The sequence below is a fragment of the Falco biarmicus genome, chromosome 13 (genome assembly GCF_023638135.1).
Source record: "Falco biarmicus isolate bFalBia1 chromosome 13, bFalBia1.pri, whole genome shotgun sequence".
Taxonomy (NCBI): Eukaryota; Metazoa; Chordata; class Aves; order Falconiformes; family Falconidae; genus Falco; species Falco biarmicus.
In genome coordinates, this window is record NC_079300.1 from 451,653 (window position 1) to 473,096 (window position 21,444).

General features: G+C 45.2%; 1 long non-coding RNA gene across 17 annotated transcripts in view; it reads left to right on the forward strand.

Annotated features, from left to right (window-relative positions):
• Window positions 1-21,444, forward strand: part of LOC130158068 (uncharacterized) — a 99,782-nt gene that overhangs the window by 35,019 nt on the left and 43,319 nt on the right. For 13 of the 17 annotated variants that reach the window (XR_008825152.1, XR_008825151.1, XR_008825145.1 and 10 more), the window contains one exon: window positions 2,792-2,875. The exons of 3 other annotated variants lie outside the window; for them this stretch is intronic. This is a non-coding gene — a long non-coding RNA (uncharacterized LOC130158068). Of the gene's footprint in view, window positions 1-2,791; window positions 2,876-21,297; window positions 21,443-21,444 lie in introns of all 17 variants that reach the window. One more of the 17 variants, XR_008825149.1, reaches the window with a different exon arrangement.

A 21,444-nucleotide genomic window follows, 5' to 3' on the forward strand; every position in this document is an offset into this window, starting at 1 on the left:
GTGCAGAGCAAGGCAGAAGGCTTGTTTCTTCTTGCAAGTGAATGTAGCCAGGAGATGGATGTTTGCCATCTGGGAGGAAAATCAGGACTGGCAGTAACATGAAATCAGGAGAAAAGGGAAGCACTTAGCTGAGAGAGGGTGAGAGTACGGAGCTGAGGAGAGACAGGTAGCAAGATGTCTGTTGTGGTTGTCTCTCATCTACTTACATAACAATCTAAGAAACTTGGGAAACTAAATCACCAAAGCTAGTGCTTTATGCTGTCTTTGGGTGGTAAGGAAAATGGTGGGACTGCTTACCTGCTTTATTCTGTACAAGTGTTTTTCAAGGCCCACACAGATAACTAATATCCATAAAACATGCATTTACTGTGAATTGAAAATAGATTTCTGCCCCTATATTCTCTGATTTTGCATTTTGGTGGCCAAGTTTTTATCAAATCTCTGCCTCTTACATTTCTGAGCTGCACATGCATATACTAGCTGTGGGGTAGTTGTGCACCCCATTCATACACACAAATATCTGATACTTGTGATGCCCTAAGACCAGAGTTGGAGACCTCACTCTAACCTCTAAAATCAAGAACTCAGTTAAGGGACCGCTGGGCTATTGTGCAAGCTGGTGCTTGGTGTGTAAAAGAAAATCACGTTCTGCATGAAGCAGAATTGCAGCTATTGGAACCTCCATACCGTATATAATGTAGGCTAGGAATAAATCTGGAGTAGCTGGTATGTTACGGTAAACTGTAGTTTGTGCTGTTGGGGCCTAAGGCACAGCTTGTTACTGCAAATGCTGTTTCCCCCTGGAAAACCCTCACTTAAAGAGGAAAACTATAGCAATTTGGCCAAACATGGGTACATAATACCCTAGAAGCCATGTATGCAATCACTAAAGACAGTGCTGGTTGAGCCAGCTTTTAGTGAGAAAAAAAATTTAAAAAATCTAGCTAATTCATTGCCTAAATCTAGAGTACAGACAAATGAACCAAAAGCTAATGCAAAAAAGCACGTTCAAGCTGTTTGTGGGAAGGGAGGTGGCCTTCACTGATGCCTCCTTCTTAGTATTTCCAGTAGCATCCAGGACTGAGTGTGCATCACACACCCAGGAAAAAACAGAATGTTTCAGTCCTTAACAAAGACTCTTTAAGCTGGAGCATGAACTGCTCAGGCATGGGGGAGACAAGCAGGCTGCTGCCAGTGCTTGCACTGCTGGGCTCCTGCTAGCTCTCACCTGCGGTAAGAGGTAGCATGGCTTGAGGGGGAGACCTGCATGTGCAGGTTGTGATGCTGGCAACAAGCACCCTGCCTTGGAGCTGTCTGTCCCCTCCTGGCTTTCCCCAGAAGGCCTAGGAGGGTGAGGAGCTGACGCCAGGGCCTGCTGGGCTGCTGCAGACCTCCCAAAGCTGGCTGCAGGCTTTGGGGAGCTCAGCCAGCTCAGTTCACTGTGGTTTTGCATAGTGAAGAGTCCTGGACTGCTTTATACGTTTCTTGGCACCTATGTGGGTGTTGGGAGGTTGTTTCCTTGCCTTGGCCATGGGGTACGTTGGCATGCATTGGCCTGGTAGTGCTGCAGCCACATGCTGTCCCCTGGAGAGAGGGTGCCCACATGGGCTGGTCCGAGCATGTCCCAGCCACCTGTGCTCAAGCACCTGGCCTTGGGGCTGGTGGCCTGTACTTCTGGAGCCTCCTCCGGCTGCTTGGGCTGCATGCAGACATCTCCAATGCAGCAGGTCTGCAGCAAGCCAAAGAGGCTGTTTTGCCTCTGTGCCACGCTGGCTTCTGCAGTGGAGCTGCTGTGTGCTGCACCTGGGTGAGGTGGCCTGAGCGCAGCAGGGCCCCACATGGCCAGTGGCCTTCCCTGGACGCTGCATGCGATGCTGCTGACCTTGGCATGGGCGTGAGTGCTGCCCTGACAGCGCAGGGTGCGTTGCAGGCAAGAGCTTCCTCCTGTTCATCCAAGCTGCCCTGCTTTCTCTCAGGCCTGTCTTGGGCCAGGATATCAGATGCCTTGGGGTGCTGAGACGGGTGTGATGGCCCTGCTGCTGCTTGTTCAAATGAGCCAGCCCCTCATTCACATTTGCCTCTTGTAGCCAAGCCTGTGGAAGGGACCCTGGGGATGGTCTCATGCTGCTGGGGGATTGGGCTCCATCAGGCATGATGGTGGGGAGCCACCTCACCAAGGGTCCCTGTCTCAATGGCCACACAGAACCAGTGCCAGTGCAAAGGGCTGCAGGTTCGCCTGGCTACAGCCCTGCTGTCCTGCTCCCCGGTCCCAGGCATGGAGCAGGCAGAAGGCTCTGTGCAGCATGCTTGTGCCAGCTGGGCAGTGCTGTGTTGGAGCAGGTGCTTGGGCTGCTGTCAGGCTGCTGCACGGACCGAGCCTCTGGGGTCACTGTGGCTGCATTTGGGATTCTGCTGTAGCTCAGGGTCAGAAGATTGATTCATTTATTTTGATTGTTCCCGGGAGAATTTAGAAGGGTGGGGAGAGTGGCACTGCTGTGGTGCATGCTCCACAGCTCATTGCAGGCAGGGGGATTTTGTGCAGTGCTGGGGAAGTCTACTTCGCCGCCCTCTCGGGGGTCTCTGGTCAACAGTGCTTCAGGGCAGGCTAAAGTGTAATGTGGGCAGCCTACCTCAGACCAAAAAGTGGAGGGACTTTGCAGCTCAGAACCATTTAAGGTAAGGCTAACATCTTATCCTGTCCTGGTTTTACTAAGTCAGATTTATTTCCCACCCCACAATGGATCTTATTCTTACACATACGTCATTGCTATGTCCTTTCTGTCATTTTCAGGATTATGAACCTTTCTGCACCGAGATTTGAAGCAGCCAGATTCCAGTTTAGATCAAAGTCCCTAGGATTCACCTGTGATTTCCAGTAAGGCTTCTTTAAGGAATTACTGATTAGCATTATGAAGTCATACACTTTTATTTTGGGTGTCTAAAATGTCATAGGAATCTTCCGACAAGGATATCTTTCAAACTTGTTATGCTTTAGTGCCCATTGCTTGTGATTTCCAAAATGACCTGTGTCCTGTAAAAACAATTTTTCACAAAGCTTTGAATGTTTTCCAGTACTTCCTGGGGGTGCACCTGATCCAAACTCTGTTTCAGTGTGAATGCATGAGAAGCTGAAATAGAAACTGATTGCTTTCTGCATCTTGCCTCCATTTTTCCTCTTGTGTGAAAGGCCATAAAGCTGAAAAGTAATTGAAAAATGGTAGCTTAAGACAGTGCTGTGTATGTACTTGAGAGCCTCTTTACTCTGTTGTCAGTGGATTTGGATAGAAAATGAAAGATTTTTGTTTCACTGAGGCAGGCTGGCTGACGGCTCCTCTTAGCACTGTTGCTGGCAGCCTCTGCTGGCCCATGATCTTCTGGCCCCTAGACAGGCTGCCTGTCCTGCACTCACTGCAGCAGCTGACTGCTGGGTGATCCGCTTGCTCTACTTAGAAGGCTGGTACATCCATAGCCTGTGACATGATAAATGATGAGCAGCTGAACGCTTTGGAACATACAAAGTACAACACAGAGAGGCTGGGTTTTGTTGCATTTTGAGCTCTTCCCATAGAAAGCATAAAGGAGTACTGTGGTTTTCCTTATTTGTGTGGTCCTGATGCAGAGTGTAGTGAGCTGCAAAGAATGAGTGAAGCAAACAATGTTTGTGCTGGTAACAGAAGTTGAAATGTTTCCTGTCATGGAAAAGAGGAACATGCCAATTCCACATCACCTTTCTTTTCTGAGACCTGTGAGTACTGTCAGTGTTGCTGCTATTTTAATTTATGAGCTACTGCTCTGAGTGGTATTAACACCATTGCTATGCATGGTCAAGTGTCACCTTCCCAGGAGTGGCATGAAGAGAGTAAGAGGGCATGAGCCCTCCTGATGCTCTTCACATGCTCTGTGACACACCACTCAAGCCAAAGCAGGGGCGGGAGAGCACAGAGACCAAAGGTGGCAGAAAAAAAGAAGGGGCATAGAGGGACCAAAGGGAGGGGGAATGTGTGTGTAGTAGGTAGGGAAGGCCAGGGCACCATCCTTGCTGCCAAAATTCTTTCTGTGCCCATGGTAGGCCTTCAGAAGTATTCCTTATCATTCCTGGCTGGTGAGAAGCCTGGCTGCAGTAGCCTGTATATTGAGCAAGGAGAAGGAGCCATCCCTTCTTCCTCACAGGTGGAGGAAGCTGGCCAGCCCTGAAGAAGTCCATCACAGGTGTGTCCCCTGTAGTCAGTGCTGCAGGATCAAACCTTGTGCTCTGGCAAGCTTGAAGGGACATTAGCAAAAGGTTACCAACAGAATAACCTGATGATGCAGCTCTGAGCTTTTTGAAGCTCTTATTCCCAACCAGACATGATATCAAAGCCTTATTCTACTGGTAGATGATGCAGTACCCATAGGTGAAGCCTCTGTAAGGATGGAATTGTCAGCTAAATTCTGCTTGTGGAGACCTTCTGCATGTGGAAGACAGCAACTGTATTTGCTGGAAGCAGCTAGAAGATACGTAACTGTCAGACAGTCTCTTGGCTTCTGAGCAGCTCTAACCAATCGCCACTGAAACAGTAAATAGAAGAATTTGCAGGTTCTTTTTGAGGTTATTTTTTGTTGTTACAATCTTGGGCAGAGGACTGGGTTTTTTTGAGCATATACCTACAGTAAAAAGCCTGGGATGCATTTGCCATTATTACGGGCAATGGGTGTCAGACTTGACTGAAAAACAGCTTGTGCGTGTACACCAGGTGTTTTATGCTCAAACTCAGAGAACAAGATGCTGATCACTCCAAAGTCTGTTGTTTTCACAGGTGTTCTGGACAGAAATCGCTAGTGAGTCTGAGACACTTGGGTCTTTTTTTTTTTTTTTCTGTCAAAGAGGGAAGATGACCTAATTATCCCTTCTGCGGTCATCACCCAAACCAGTGGTGCATTGTCTTGAGCCAGCAAAAACCCTTTGCGGTGGATGTCAGTGGGTACAGAACCAGACAGCCAAGAAACTTCTTTGGACTTTCATTTCATTTTGCTTCCTTGGGAGCAAAGGCTTCTCCCTGCTAGCTCCACCAGGAGCTGCTCTTCCCTCAATGGATGGATCCCTAACGTCAGCTGAGTTGCTCTGTTTCTGCTCAGTTTGCCCTTTATTATCCAGCTTGCTCAGTAGTGATGCAGCCAAAAGCTTTCTACAGCTTTGGTACCTTTGAAAGTCTCTGAAAGTACAAGGGCCAGATACTTCAGGAAGAGAAGCAGTGATTCAGTGCTGAATCTGGCAGAGCCTGCCTGTACTTTATATTAGCGCTTATTCCTCTCTCTCTGTGTGTACTCATGCATATCTCCTCTTTAGCACTTTATCTCCCTCTTCTCTTTAGTGCTTTATCTCATTTCTGCTCTCTAGTGCCCATTATCTCTTTTCAGCTATCTGCATTACAGAGTGTAGGACACTACTGTGAATCAACCTTGTCTGTCATCTCCAAGAGTTACACCTGCATGGGTGATGCACGTTTCACGTGCGTGTGCTTCTCCTCCTAGGGCAGTATAATATACATGATCCTGCTGCTGGCTACCATAGCATATCACCTACTTTGGTCTTCCTGTCTCTGCTTGGGTTGTTTTTTGTAGACAACTGAAGATATGTAGTTTGGCTGCTGTCTGTCTGTAGTTACACTGTCCTGATTTGCTTTCCTCTATCATTCATTAACAGGTGCATACCTTACACAAGCACTATTGATTCGCTCCATAACCACCTGTCTAAATTGTTTTCCATCCTTGGTTTTGAGTAACACCTGCATGCTTTGTTCATCTTCCACGTAGTTCCCAGTTCTCCTCTCATTTCTCAGCAGCGCAGCTCCACTGTGCACAAGGAAGTTATGCAAGGGTCACGCTGGAGTGAGCAAGGAAGACTATCCCCGGGTGGTTTTATGCTCTTTATAGATACCTGGAGTATCCAGAGAAAGTGGCTGGTGTCCAGCTTATGCAAATGAAAATGTGGGACAAATGAACCAATTGTCCTTTTTTTGGTGAATTAAGTAAAGTAGGCATACTCAACCAGGCAGTGTGCTGGTGAAGGACCTTTCTGTGCTCCTGTGGCTACAGGGAACTTGTCTGCTAAAATGGGAGCCTGGTGGGCAGAGCCCAATCTAACTTCTGTCCCCAGTGCTGCATTTTTTTTGTGGACTGCTGCCTTTGGCCTGTGGTTACAAAAGATGAATAGCTGGCAGGAAGGTAGCAAGTATGTGCTACTTAAACATACACTGCCTAATGGCTGTCTTCCCAGTGCCCAGATGTATGGCTTGCTCTAGGATGCTGGGACCTCCCTCTCTGCTGCGGTAGACACTTCTATTATTAGCTCAGTGGCAGCTTTCCATATGCCAGCACTCGTGACTGCAGGACTGTTTAATTTTCACTTCTGAAGTATTTAATTTGTCAGCTGTTGGCTTCTAGTCATTAAAGACCAAATGTCAAAGCCCTTACCTAGATTTTTGCCCTGTTAAGGCTGAAGCATGGATCCTGTCTGAACAGACCATTATGTCTATGCAGAATCAGAGGCAGGATAAGGTCTTAAATCCAGAAAGTCCTTTACTACTAGGCTAATAGAAAATGCCCGTCTTCAGAGATGGATGTCCAGTTTCCCTTCTATTAACCTCTACTCGGAGAAATGAGAAATCTGTTCTGCCAAAAGTACTGCTTGCTTGCATTTCAATGCCTGTCTCTGAAGATGTGGTGTGTGGTTGCTAGTGCCTGTCTGCAGGTGCTGGTACTTTGCTGGTGGCTGAGGGTAGCTGCTGCTGTGAGATAATCACCCAGCAATTCACTGCTGGGGGCCTCTCTTTAATTATTGAATGCCAGAATAGATGTATATTGAATTACCTTGCTGGCAAATATAATCTCCAGTATCTCATGTATCTCTACAATATTCTCAGTTCTCCTACTTGCATAACATGAAATCTTCTTTAACAAACCTAAAAAAAAAAGTCAAAATATGTTTTTTAAGTATTGCTTGTAAAGCAGTACACATTGCCAGAGAATAACAAGTTATACACTGGCTTTAAGGATAGCCTAGCCTTCCCTGACAGTCAGTAGCATGTGATTTACTCTTGTTTAAAGTCAAGTCTGCACTTGGATGTGCAGCAGAATGAAGCAGGATGTGCATGGTGCATTGTCATACAACCAAGCACCAAAAAACCCCCAACAACCACCACCCTCTTCACCCCTACCCCCCCTGCACCCCCAAACCTACCAAAAAAGACATAGAGCAGCCTAACTTTGCTCTCACTTCTCTGAAGTATTTAATTTCTCAGCTGTTTTTGCATATTTGTCTGATGTGTCTTGAGGAAACTGCCACCTGTAGTTCTGGTCCTGTGGTGCACAACGCTAGGAAGGCTGCCTGTGTCTGTGCAGGCAGTCACTTGCAGTAGTAGCACATGAAGATGGTGGCAGGGACAGAAAATCAACATACGCATTTGTAATTTTTTCTAGCTTGCAGATGCAAGTAAATGCCAGTGTTCCTCTCATCCCTCCTCCTCTGTCCTCCTGTTATATACAGACTGCAGGCATTAGATCTTTATGCAGTGATTGAGATACTTGCCACAGATCCCTTGACCTTTAGTTCCTGCAAAATCCTTCCCTGCTCAGAGGCAATGCAATTTTGATACACGTTCTCTCTAAATGTGGCAAGTAAAATTTGTTATTCCTTATTTTGCAGGAGGAATAAAATATGCCTTCTCATTTCCCAGACTGTGCTGAATTCCATGTAATCCTGTTAACAATTTACAAAAGAAAGGAAGAATATTACACAATGCTTAACTGGAAGGAAAAGGAATACTGTGGTTAATCAAACATTTTTGTCATTTACAAGTTTCAGGGAATTTCGTGCTGCTGAATGATGTCAAGCAGGCAGCCGTTGAGCCTGAGATCCCTCCTTTGTAACCACCACAGATATGTCACATGCAGCAGCCCTAGCAGGTGCTGACAGAATAATTACAGTGCTCGAATTTGTAATACTGCAGGCATTAATGGACTCCTGAAGCTGCTGAAAAGAGAGCTCCATCTACTGTTGTACAAAGAGAAGGCAAAAATAATGGGAATGGCCTTCCCACACACACTGAAAAGCTACTGGGTACCATATACAACCTTTTTCTTTCCCCCACCCTTTTTTCTTCTTATTTCTTTTTCGCGTGGCTTTTAGAGCTCTCCACTTCAAATCCAGTTCCCTGCCTTGGTTACTGTGCAAGTGCATAGCTAGTCCCTATGTAGCCATTGCTAAACAGGCAAGGCAGACAAAGGATTTGAGAAAAGCAGCATGGAAACTGACTTTTACATGCACATACAGAACCAGAAACTGACCCCAGTTTCTAGTCTGTTTCCCTGACAGGAGGGAGTTCATTCTCCAAAACATGTTAAAACCAGAGATTTTGTGAAGAGCTACAGACAACGCTTGCTTTAGAGCTGCCAAAGCAGGGAAAGGTCTAGATAGTGCATGGTTCTGCAGCTTTTTGCTTGATTTGCCACTGCACTATTTCTGAACTATTTCTGAATTTACTGTATTTCATATAGTTAGAGAAGTATTTCTTGTGTAAACATACATAGGCATTTTTGTGAGAACTGAGCTGTGCACAATATGTAGATCCCTCTTCTGCCAAGCCTGAGGATGCAATGAGGGATGCTAGCCCTGAACTGAGATCTGGATGCGAATTCTGCGAGTAAATTCTGTCCTCACCACTTTCAGCTAAAATTCTGCCTCTGCCCTTCAGATTATGCTTTTAATAGTGGTAGTGCATGTTCAAAACTTGAGTATTTTCCATGGACCTTTATCTTTGTAAGGCTGAATTAAGACCCGTGGTTCAAGTGCCAGTTGTGCTGGTCTGAGGTGTGTTTTATAGCCATTAATGGCCAGTTTGAATAGCTCCTAAAGGATGATGTGTACAACTTAGTTCTAGAAAAAACAAAGGGTTTAGGACTTAGAATACTTGTAAAAAGTACTAATTTTTTCTGCTGGCAGTGAAAACACGTTGTTATTCTGAGCTTGCAGGTAACATCAGAGTGTCTGCATTCTTAGATTTCCACTGATAGTTGCTCTGCACTGATCTCAGGAAGAGTTTGTGCTTATGTTACTTGACTGTGAGAGCTCATCTCATGTTATGTGAACAGATGTTTCAGATTTGAGTTCAGCCTAGCAGAAAAAACAGTCTAGTCCCCAGCATTCTCCATCTTTCATAGTATTACCACAACCTCACATTTCCTAGATGTGCTCTCAGATACCCACATCTTCTGCAGATATTTGCAGTCCCTTTTCTGTTGGGGGTGCGGCGCGGGGATTAGTGGTGAATTTATTAATTTATTTTTAAGTGGGTTTTTCTTTATCATGAAACTGAAATGCAAGCTTCTTGAAAGGGAGAGATTCACTTTTATCCAGCCTAGTACTTCTCACATGGCACTGTGCTGAGTGAAATGTGTGGGTAGAGGGTCTTGAGTATCCTGAGAGTCACAGAGGCCAGTACCTGAATGTTTTATTAATGCTGGCTTTTGCTATACATATGGAGGTTTTTGCATCTGGATGTGTGTGTCTGACTGCTTTGGACTGAGACTTTCCATGGATACAGGGTGCATCAAGGATGACACAGTCACAGCACAGTCGGGTTTTGGGGCGAAGAAGCACAGATACTGCCTGCACCAGGCTTCTGTTTCTGGGCTGGAAATCCAGCTGTGGCCTCTCTTCTCTCTGTGCTACAGCCAGGTGAGAGCAGAGGTCCCGTAGCTTTGCTTGGCCTACCCCTAATAACCAGCCTGCCTGCTGGCTTGTTCACAGCCAGAGCGCAGTGGGTGCCTTTGACAGAGAGACAGACCCTGCTGGTCCTCAGAGCCTGAGCAGGAAAATATAACTTCACAAGTTTTCTCCTAACTCTGATTTTACTAGCATTGGATTTGCCTTTGTGAAATGACACGTAGCTGTCTGAACACACAACATACATCAATTATACTAATTAACTCTGTACTTGCTTAGCAGTAATCTGTAATTTCAGAGCTTCACACCTGTTTGCTCAAATGCCTTTTATTTGTCAGCATTTTAATGTATGGAGCTGCAACTATCTCTGCAAAACTGTAACAAACTAACCCCCCCAATAACCCACTCTCACAAGACATCATCTGCTTTCCACATCCTGGTGCGTGTTACACACAGCTAAGCAGCCCTTAACGTAGCAACTTGTGTGTATGCAGCAAGAGGAACAACAAAAGAAATGTAAAATACTTTTCATGATACAGCTGTCAACAAAACTGTGTGAGGCTTTGCTGGTAGAGGTTATGAAGAAGCCCATGGAAATCTGAAACGGCTTCAAAAGAAAGCACTGAAGATATGTGCCAGAAACCAAGGAATAGATTGCAGATGGCAAATACATGTCAGGGAACAATTTGGTTTGACAAATGGCTGTGATCTACCATGGAGCTGTGCAGAAGATGAACTATCAGGCTGCAGAGCAACAGCATACAAAAACAATTAAGTAAGATTAAGCATGCTTGATACTGATTTTTATGGGAGAGTTCACCCATATATTCAATGGCCAGATCCCACAGACTGCTGGGAGATGGGGGACCCTCCACTGCTGCAAACAGTGCTGCTTAATTTTTATACCGTGCCTGTCATCTGTAAACCCTCAAGGCCTGCTTTAAGAAAGAAGATAGGTGGTGTTGACCCATGAACTGGGGCAGAGCAGTGAAATGGCCTGTTAGAGGCTGGAGAGCGACGAGTGGTGGTACTGGCAAGATACATCAAAGCCTCCTGGCCCTCAGCGTTGTCCCCGCATGTCTGGAGGAGATAAGTCTGTGGTAAGCAGTGAATGAAGAGAGAAAATGCTAGGGGAGTGCTCATGGCAGCTCTAGCCCCAGCACCCTGTTTCCAGGGACTGCAAGAAGCAGGGTGGCCAACCACGTAGCTTGGGCAGAAATAAACTCCTGTTGTTTCAGGTTTTGCCAGTGACCCCTGCAGCTGAGCTGCTGACTAAACGTGGCCATGAACGGTGCCTCACAAGTTGTGAAAACTAGGTCTGGAGGAACAACTGTGTGTGTTCCCCAAGGCTGCTACAAGCAGCGCAGCAGAGCCGTCCCCATCCTTGGAACAACCTTGCCTTGGATGGGAGCTCTCTTAGCAGCAAAGGAGCACAGAAGGTGTTTTTCAATCGTGGGCCTTCATTTACATTGCAGCAGGGTTGGGCCACAGACACTACACCATTACTGGAAGATTGCCTCTGCTGCACTAGTGTTTGTAGCTTTGCTTCTGAGTTTCTCAGGGCTTTTGGTGCTGCACAACATGAAGAGCAGCTTGTCCTTTCCTTGGTGACCTGTTTCTCTCACAAAGCATCTGCTGGATTCTCCTGAATTAATAATTTACTCAACTCTCTAACACTGCAGACTAAACTTTGCCCATGGTAATGTGGCCCATTAATGACAGTAGGTTTGGGTAAGGCTGGAACTTTCCCAGGTTCTGAGACAAGACTCTGGATTCAGCCACATTGTGCTTGGGGAGGCATGAGAGCTGTGGGAGCTGGAGAACTGTAGGGCTGCAGCAAGTAGGTCTGAAGTTGCATCTAAAATAGTTGAACTGTGATGTTTTCTCTTGACAGAAGTGGTAGGAGAGGCCGCAGACAGTTCCTTTCTGTGATTCAGAAACTTGCAGATCTTCTTTGATTCACACCTTAGAATTAGCTTGTGCCTCACTGTTGCCAAACCTTTTCAAAGTAAAGATCTTTGTACAAAGGAATTCAGCAACAAAACCAGAATTTACTCGTGGATCATATTACTGTTATTGCTGGCTGGAAGCAGCACCAGAAATACTTGCAGGGATTTCCATTTTGCTGTTGGAAAGATGCTGTGCATATTGTTGATAGAAAAGTGGCTGTTTGGGAGGATAATTCATATACAATAAGAGACTGGAAGGACAATGAGCCCCATGGGGCTGTTACAGCCAGGAACACAAGTGTTTAGCTTTGTATTATAATGTTCAATCACTTTTGAAATGGGAATCTTCAGCTGTGATTGTTGAGAATGTTGTGACGTGAGCTGCAATTGCTGCTGCTCAGGAGGAGGTGTTTCTAGCCCAAAGTCTTAAGCTTTCATTCAAAGCACAGTTCTTTACTCTGATTATGCCTTGGTGTTCTAGAAAGTTGTCAGACATCTTCTTGCATATGGGGACTCTGCAGATGATACTTATTGAAGGGAAATACTTTGATGTTTAAAGCAGTGTTTGTGACTGATGAATGTGATGTTACCTTAAAATAGGAACTTACCCATCAGCTGGAAGCATCACTTAAAAAAATGTCTGGCATTTAAAATACATGCTGATTGGTGGTCTGTATAAGTCTAATAGTATTAATTGATACCTCTGAACATCAAGTGAAGTCTTACTAAGCAGCGACATGGTTTTGTGGCTAGTTTGGCTAGGTTTCTTCATTCTGCTGGATGGACAGCGCACAAGGAAGTCTTACCTCCAAGGAGTGAATTTTTTGCCTCTTTGAAAACGCATGTGGAAGGGGACAGCAACATATGGGCTTGGCATATACCCCAGGGGATGACTGTGGGAGCCTGGGAACATTTTGTGCCTGCAGCAAGTGTAGGAAGAAGGGAGGAGGAGAGACGACCGACCAGCTGCAGTGAGCTGAGTGGTGATTGTACTGAATTACATGGCTGCTCATAGGAATGGGAACAGTATCGGAGGGGCCCAGCCAAGCCCAGGTCTTTATCACAGTTGAGGTGAAGAGCAGGTCTTGTACTTTGCCCCTTCCTTCCACGTGGGTCACAATAGAATTGGGAGATTCTGGAACTGGTGAAGAGCCACAGGCAACATTTGGACCAGAGGGTGTGAATAAAATTGCTGGCCAGATGAAAAGCAAGCTAGACACTGAGGATGCTCAACACTATCAGCAATCAGAGGCTTCAGGTGTGAGTGGAGGCAGGAGCACACTGTGGCTTTTCAGAAAGCAGCACTGTGAGGAGGTGTATTTATGGATCAGAAACTCTGAACGTACAGAACAGTGAACTAAAAATAGAACTGTAGCAATCTCGCACAAATGGCAGGTGAGCACGCTGCAGGCAGAAGGGCATACACAGAGTACTTGCACTGAAAGCCTGCAAGAGCCTGCATGTTGCCATATACTTCACAGCAGGTATTCAGCACATTTTCTCTGAAACAGGAGCAGAGGAAGTGCTTGCTTTAGTGCTCTGACTTTGCAGCTTTAATAGTAATATGGTAGGTCTCTCATTCTGGATCTTAAAGAAACCCCCCTCAACTTGTAAATAACATGTACGATTAAATAAGGTGCATTTTTATCTGCCTGAAATGCATGATGCACCCTAGTGAAGTCAATGGAAAGGCTCATGTTCCTTTCAGTAGAGGCTGGGCCTGTTGCGCACTTTGACACCCTGATCTGGTGTTTTAATGAGTAAGGAAGTGAAAGCATCTGCTACTAATATTAGCATCTCCCTGTTTTGCTAGGGGCAGCAGCAGAAGCCTGACATTGCTTCCAGACTTACCTGCATGTAGGACCAGGTCACCCCGCGCAATTGCATCTCATGATCCCTGTCCCTGCTACTGTCTTTCCCTGCAGCTGTGAACACTACATGAGAAAGTGGTAGCAACAAAACAGGCAACTTGCCTAGGTCTAGGCACGACACACTTCTTGGGAAGGAAGTAGTATTGACAATAATATTAATGGCAATCTATTATTGTCTTTCAATCTGTATATTAATCCTTTATCACATGTGGAATTAATTACATGAAATTATCCAAGAACTACAGACAGCTGAATTTCTTCGGTTTTTGCTCAACTCCAGTGGATCAGAACTGCATCCCAGAAATATTAATGGCAAAAAAAGGAAGTCAGTTCTAGAGCTAACATGTGAACCAAGTTGCTCCTTGAGGAAGAATGTGTAGCGCTGAGCTAGCTGTCCTGCAGAGCAGAGGACTTTGAGTGGGAGTCCCATCTCAGCCTTGGCAGCAGAACAGCTGATGAGGCTTTTCCAGTACACACCTTGTGTGTGCTCATGGGTGTGCATCCTGCAACCTAGTCCTTCTCTCGAATGCTCAAACTCTCATTTTTGAATGGCCCAAGTAAATGAATGAATAGTTCTTTCCATCTCAAATAATTAGGCAAACTCAGCATTAATACCATCCCTGTTAATTCCAGTGCAGTGCAGATTCAGCATGTAACTGACAGCCTGACTTCTCTGCTCCTGTTTCTGTCTTATTTCTCATAATCTTCTGTCATTATCCTGCTTGTGGTTTTATTTGTCCATTTCTAATGTACTGTGTCATGTATGTATTCATGCACTGGTTGTGGTTGATGATGGTTCCCATGCTCTGGCATTGAATATAGCATCCCATTTTTGTAAAACAATGCTGATTTGCAGACACACGTTTTCTTTCCAAGTCTGTTGCTGCTGGGAACAGCAAGAGCCCTGGCAGAGGTGTCAGACAGGCTCCCTATGTGCAAGGTGCGCCAGGCTACCAGGGCTTTTCCTTGTGGAGCAGGGAGAAACATGAATGCTAGCTGATTTTATGATTGTTTCAGACAAGAAAAATCAGGAATGTGAACTGCTGAACTGTCATCAATTTCAGTGACCGCAGAGCTCAATTAAACCTCTAATTTTAGTTTCATGCTAGTGCTATTGTCAGCTCTTGCTGTGAAGCAGGTGATGCAGTTTTAGACATGGCTCCGCAGCTGCTTTGAGCGAGTTGTCTAGCCCCTGTAACCTGACGCTCAGCAGGAGTATCAGGACAGCATTTGGAAATGCTTTAAAGGGCCCTGAGGGGGGGGGGGGGTTCAGTTTTTTTACTGCCATCCTGCTGCACATCCACAACTTGTGCAGCCACCAGCCCTGGTCATGATTCTACCTCAGCTAACCCTCATTTGGCACGAGAGAAAAGTTTGCTTAACATGGTTATATTGGAGCTCACTCACAAATCTGAAACAGGGAGGCTGCTAACTTCAGGATGCCGTAGACATGCACTGCTCTGGCCCCGTACATGTGAGCAGTGAGGAAGGACAGAAGTGTACTCTGGGCAGCGGCCACCTGTGGGTCTCCGCTGTGTGTCCCCTGGGCCATGCCAGGACAGAGGGTGTCAGAGCAAAGGACAGCAGTGGTTTCAGCTCTGTCCTGGTCCAGCTGCTGGCATAGTCCCAGCACAGCCTGGTGCTCTTCTGGGCATAACATGCTTTGCTCCATGCAACCCAGCTCCGGATCGCAGCACGGCCACAGCAGCGCATGAGGCCGGTCTGCAATGGAACCATCAGCACTGCCAAGGGTGGGAGTTTCAACTGTGATTGTGCTTTATGGTGTTGCATCAGCTTGCAGGTGTTTCTGCATGGCTCTAATCTCCCCTGTGTTATCCCTCATGGATCTTAAAGTAGCATAAAAGTGGTGTCTGGAAGGGTGACTTGGGCCCTCTGGAAAACACCTGGACACAGTCAGGTTTTAGAGCATAGTGGGAAGGGTTATATTCTTTTCTGGAAGATACTGAACACATACATGGGAGTGCAGGGGAGATGAGTGCCCAGCATCCCTGCTCGGCATCTCCATCCATCAGAGCTGTGGTATGAGAAAAACCTCTATAAAACATAGAGGTTTATTTAAACGTGTATTTAATGTTAATGAGCTGGACCCACAGCACAGGCTTTCTAACTTCAAAGACTGGTTGCTGACATAGAGCGGCTGAGCTTTCTTTGCAGAAAATTGTTATTTTGTAGTGAACTTGCAGGTAGGAACATAGCGTCATGTTAACTGTCAACACTGGTTTTGGCTTCCCTGTTGGACTCTCAGCCATCTTGGAGGTTGCTCACATAGGCCAGAAGATGACAGGAATGCTATAACCAGTTTTCCCCACAGAAAACAAAACTTCCTGAAGCTTCAAAGATCTCTACTGGCTCATGCTGTTTCTGAGATACGTCTAAGATAATGGTCACATATGAGTCCTTACAGCTCCTTTTGAAGGTCTGAAGGCTTTGTTTTCCAGGAGAAAAGCCTATCCGAGCATTATTTGTGCTGGACTGAACTTCAAACAAAATTGCTGCTAGGAACTGACTATGTATGACAGTTACTGGTATGTAGCACAGCTCTGTCAAGGAATGGATAATCCCCCATCCTTAAATATACTTTTTATTTATGTTGGCAGCATACAGACATCTAGGGATTTTACCAGTTAACCCAGACATAACACTTCAAAAGCACCACTGAGGAAACATCTATGCAAATCTCTTTCTATTTCAAAACTTCTTAACTAAATAACGTGAATGGGAAAATATGTGGCAGCCTGTTGTGGCTTACCGTAGAAGAATGTTTGAAAGTAAAAGGAAAATATTTGGAAAGTATTTTTTTTTTACTATCACACAGACCTGGAAGTTGTCTCAACTGAGGGGATATACCAGTTGTTCTTACAGCTTAATTTTCTGCGGTTAATTTATTTTTTACATTTATCAGAATTGCAAGGTAACAAATCTAAGCTCTTCCTAATGTTTCTCTAAGCTTGAACTGACAGGTTAGTTGTTAATGGATGGTCAGTGCTTTCACAAAAAAAATATTACCTGTGTTTTCATTTAAGTATTACAAGCACGCTTATGATGAGATTGCTGTGAGAGAAGCTGGCAGCCTGGGGCTGTTCACCTGCACAGCCTCTGCTTGTGGAGCTGCTGCTCAGGGTGGAGGGCTGCTTTCAGCAGCCCCTGTGTTTGGCCTCTACACAGCCGCAGAGCGTAACCTGATGAGCCCTCCCAAGGGCAGGATTTCTGTCTGCTGAACAATGGGATGCCATGCCCCACAGCCGTAGCTGGCTAAATATACTGCATGTTGGAAGTGACCCAGTGGGATCACTATCCATCGTTGGCCATGTCTGTATGAACAGGATTTTTTTTCCTAATACAGCTGGGCCGTGAACTTGATTCATGCTAGCAGGGTGCTAAGAGGGTAACTTGCTTACTGCAGGCAAACATACAGATTTTCTTGTGCCATTAAGATCTGCAGACATGCTCATTTCCTTTCTTGGGCGTAATCAGCCCATCATAGCAGAAGTCTGCGTGCAGTATGGGGCATCCTCCACTCCCACACCACAGTCAAGAATGTCCACTGGTCAAGTCATCCCACCAGCTGAACAGCCTTAAGTGTGTTCTGACAGGGCTTGCAGAGGTTCACAAGGGTCTGCACCAATGTCATACTTTTCATGCATTCCTCACATTTGGCCTCAAGTTGTTCTGGTACTGCTGCCCAAACATGCTGGAGAGCCGCATCTGTACAAACGCCAGCAGCTGTGTCAGGTTTCCTCCTCCTCTTCACAGTTGTTTGCAAAAAGCAGCTAATGGTGTTAGTGGAATCAGATGTTTTATGAGTTTGGGGAAGGAGAGACCTAGTATATACCAAATTGGTTCTGTAACAGTATATTGGACACAGTTTAGATTTTCTGTTGTGTTCTACAGACATTACCTTGAAATGAAGTTATGAGACTAATAAAATCAAGAATCTGTCTGATAAGAAATTTATATAGAAGTCATTTGTTTTAATCTTAAAACCAAAGAATTTTTTTCTCTTTTTTTGTGGGTCTAGAACTCCAAAGAAGAGTCAGGAATGTCTTTTTTATATATGTGAAACATTTTGACATTCCCAGACTCAGTAGTGTTCAGTTTGTTGAACCAGCTTCAAAGTAAATTTCCACTTGAGGTCTTTTCCCTGTTAAGCTGCATTTTTCAGCTAATACTTAAGGAACCTAAATTTCTCCAAGTATTGGGGTCCCCAGGGAGAGGTCAGCAGCTCCCTGGGCCTGTGGAGCAGATTGGCCATCAAGACATCTGCGTTGCATTAGGGGAAACATGATCTTCCTGGAGGCTCTGCAGCTGCAACACTCCATACACGTAAGGAGATGCAGCGTAATGTTTGCTTAAACTGGCACATAAGAGAGCATTTCAGAACTTAAAAAAAGTATACAATGAAATAAGTTGCTTCCATTTTCTCAGAAAAAAAGATGAGCATTTTCAGAAGAAATTGATGATTTTCTACACCATTTTGTAGGAACTGTTGAGGATATGCTGAGTTGTTCAGTAACAGCAGGGTAGACTGTACAAGAAAGTTGTGGTAGAGAGACTTCTTTTAATTTTTAACATCTGAATCCAAGGATCTGGCTTCTGGTTTTCTTATACTGACTGGTGCAATCACCACAGGCCTCGTTAGAGTTAATTGAATTAAATGGGAAGCTTGCCAGGGACTCCAGTTATCTTGGTTCAGTCATTAGCACAAAAATGGTGTAAGGGTTAGCTGTTGTTTGGTGTCTCAGGTGTTAGTGGTGATACCAGCCAAGGGGTTAAGGTCTTGTCAGAAGCAGTACATTCTGGAAGAGACAGCAGCCCTTCTGCCTGTATCAGTTTTTTCAAATACAGGTGTTCCTCACTGGAATAATTTTATTTTATTCGTTGCTTTGAATAGCTTAATGTGTTTTTTATCTTTTCTCTTTTCAGTTAGCAACATGTATTTGCTTTTTCAGGGGTTTAGCAAACCTCTGAGACAGATCTACTCATCTTTCTGACTGACATTTCTGAAAGACTTACTTTCCAGCCCTTCCTGGCTGGCTTTGCTGGGCCCTTGGAGGGCAATCAACAATGCGGGTAGTTAGTGATGCAGCTGCCAGGCTGAGTCACTGGTTTTGAGCCTTCGATGGTGTCGCATGAACTTTGAAGGGATGGTAGGAAGGAGTTGGGCTTTTTGAAATAAAGAAGAACAAATTTAACTGCTGCAGGGAAGTGTGGGAGTTTGCTGGTTTGTGTTGTAGATGAGAAATTCTGGTCCTCAAAGTCTGTATGTTTACTGAGGAAGCAATGGGAAAAGTAACGTCCTTGAGGGACCTCAAGAGACCCTCTAGCAAATCCAGGCAGACTTAACATTCCTTAAATACTTCTTAAACAAGGAGAAAAAAACCCCAAACTTGTTCCTTCTGCTCCCCAGCATTTCAGGCTTCTGTTCTGTTTTATAAATAAGCAAGAGAGAAGACAAAGCTAAATTGTGAAGAGTCCCTTTGTGAAAGGCTTTTCACCTCGCATAGAAAGACCTGTCCTGGAGGGCTGTGTGTGCCCCCACAGGGTCCCAGAGAGCGGAGCCAGCCACGGTGCCTGTGTTCCACCTGCAGCAGTTTCTGCATCCCACCCGCAGTAGTACCCATTTCCCACAGGCAGTGATGCCTGCTCTCTGTGGCCCACCTGCAACTGCGTTTTGGGGCTTGGGAGCACTAATTAACAAGTAAAACTGACAATGACAGTACTGCATGAACTGCTGAATTCCAGCATTTCCCCCACCCAGGGTTTATTGGGGTTATTGCAGCTAGGCTCTAAGCAGGGGTTTGGAAAGTGCTTCAGAAGCCACCCCCACAGCTAGAGCAGTTTCTAGTTCTGCTGGATGTCACTGCGTAAAGTCTCCCTGGGTGAGTCTGAGCCCTGCGTCTTCTTGATGTCCTGCCAGGAGCCAGAGAAGCTGTGGCTTCTGTGTGCTGAAGCTTGGGTCTGTGCTGGACATGGCCCGCAGTGGGTGAGGAGAGCCAGGCGTGGCTCCACATCAAACCGTTGACCTAGGTTTCTTAATTGATTCATTCTTTCATAAACTACTTCTTAAAAATCAGTACTCTGTTCAACAGGATGTGCAGTTACGCTGAGTCTGTGATTTGCAATAACCTCAGTGTGTTCTGAAAGTTGTGAAAGGCCCTTTGCTTTAGGGAGTCATTTTAAACTTTTTGAGGGGCCTTAAAAACTTCTGAACTTAGCAACTAAATTCTTGTGATTGAGTATTTATTGTTGAACTCAGCGTGAAATACAGAACAAAGCCTAAATCCACGGATGCTCTTGACTTTAGCAGTAAACACTGACAGTATTTTTAATATATACTGTATTTTAGTGGTAAATGCTTAAAATTCTTCTTGTGTCTTGTGCCTCAGCTATTTCTCTCTCTACTGTGGTTAGCCCTAGATTCTGCATTGGAATGAGTAACATGCAGAGATCTAAGGCTTACGATAAGCTTGGCCTAAGCTGGTCTAATGCATGTTTTGTAGAAAAGTATAGATATTTGCTGGCAATGCGATAGTTTTTTGTCTTCTGCCTGTCTGCATGTTAAAAAATAAAGGGTGACGACCACAACAGCCAGTGAAGTAAATCTAGTGAATGCAGCAGACAAAGAAACCTGTCACTGGTCTTGCTCTATGCTACGCTGCTCTACAAAGGCTGTCCCTGGTGCACCCACCAGCATGACATGCAGCGTCCTGCCTGCAGGCTGTGGGTGAGGTTAGTAGCTGCGGGTGCAGCCATGATGCTTGGACATGCCAGGCTTAGTTACACAAGCCTGTGAGCCCCAGAGGCAAAGCTGCCCTGGAGCACAAGCCTGCAGAGACCATCTGCTTGAGTCCCTCCCTCGCTGGGTTGACTCTCTAAAAAAGCATGTGAGAGGCTGATGGTGCATCCCAGCCCTGCTGGGAAGTGCATGGTGGGGCAGGTGGGGTTTGCTCTTGCAGGAGCCTTTTTGTTACTGGTGGCAGACACTGTAGGCTGAGTCAGCCTTGTCTGGTCACAGCCTCCGTTGTGGACCATATGTGGGAAGAACGGCTGCCTCTTTCAGTCGTGCTTACAAGACTTGTAACAGGACTCGACTCTCACCTAGTTAGAGCCTGCCAGCCCAGGATCACCAATTTCAGTCTGTTCTGTCATTGGAAAATTGTTCATTCTCATGGATAAGTCAGAATTAATGTTCAGTGATGGGAATACGGTTCAGTACAAGGTCAGTGTGTTGCTGACTGACAGCCTAAGGCTACGACCCTTGACCTAGGCTTCAGCCTGCAAGGGCTAGTACAGTTTTCAAGGCGCAGTTGTTATTTTCTCATACACCTGGAGTATTATCAAGAAATATAAATATACAGAACCTGGGCAAATCCAAAAATCCACAAAATACCTTTTGTACTGTTTGGCAAAATCACATAAATGTTTCTTTCATGTAAAATATCCTCAGTGTTTTGCTGATTCAAAAGAGGAATGTATTTGAAGCAGTAACTGCAGTAACTAGTAAATAGAATTATAACTGCTTACTGAAAGAAAAAACAGACTAATGGTATAAGGGCAGAACTGGTACAAAAAGTAGTCTTCATTAGTGTCAAAGTGAGACAGATGTGAAACATAATGCTAGTATTTCTTCAAGGGTAGCACTTAAGTAGTTCTTTGCTTACAGAAATGTATCACGGAAGGTTTGTATCAAAGTAACATTAGATTAAGTTATTTGTGTAAGAGGAGATAACCATCTCTTTTTGGAGTTTCACAGATAGGCTTATCAGATATGAGAAATACAGCACAGAAGTAATGAGAGCCTTCAAAAGATGCTCTTTGTCCCCAGGCCTTTCTCTGGAGAACGTAATGTCCTGAGGGGACATTGAAACAACGGTTGTCTGTATTAAGTGGAAAAGCAGGT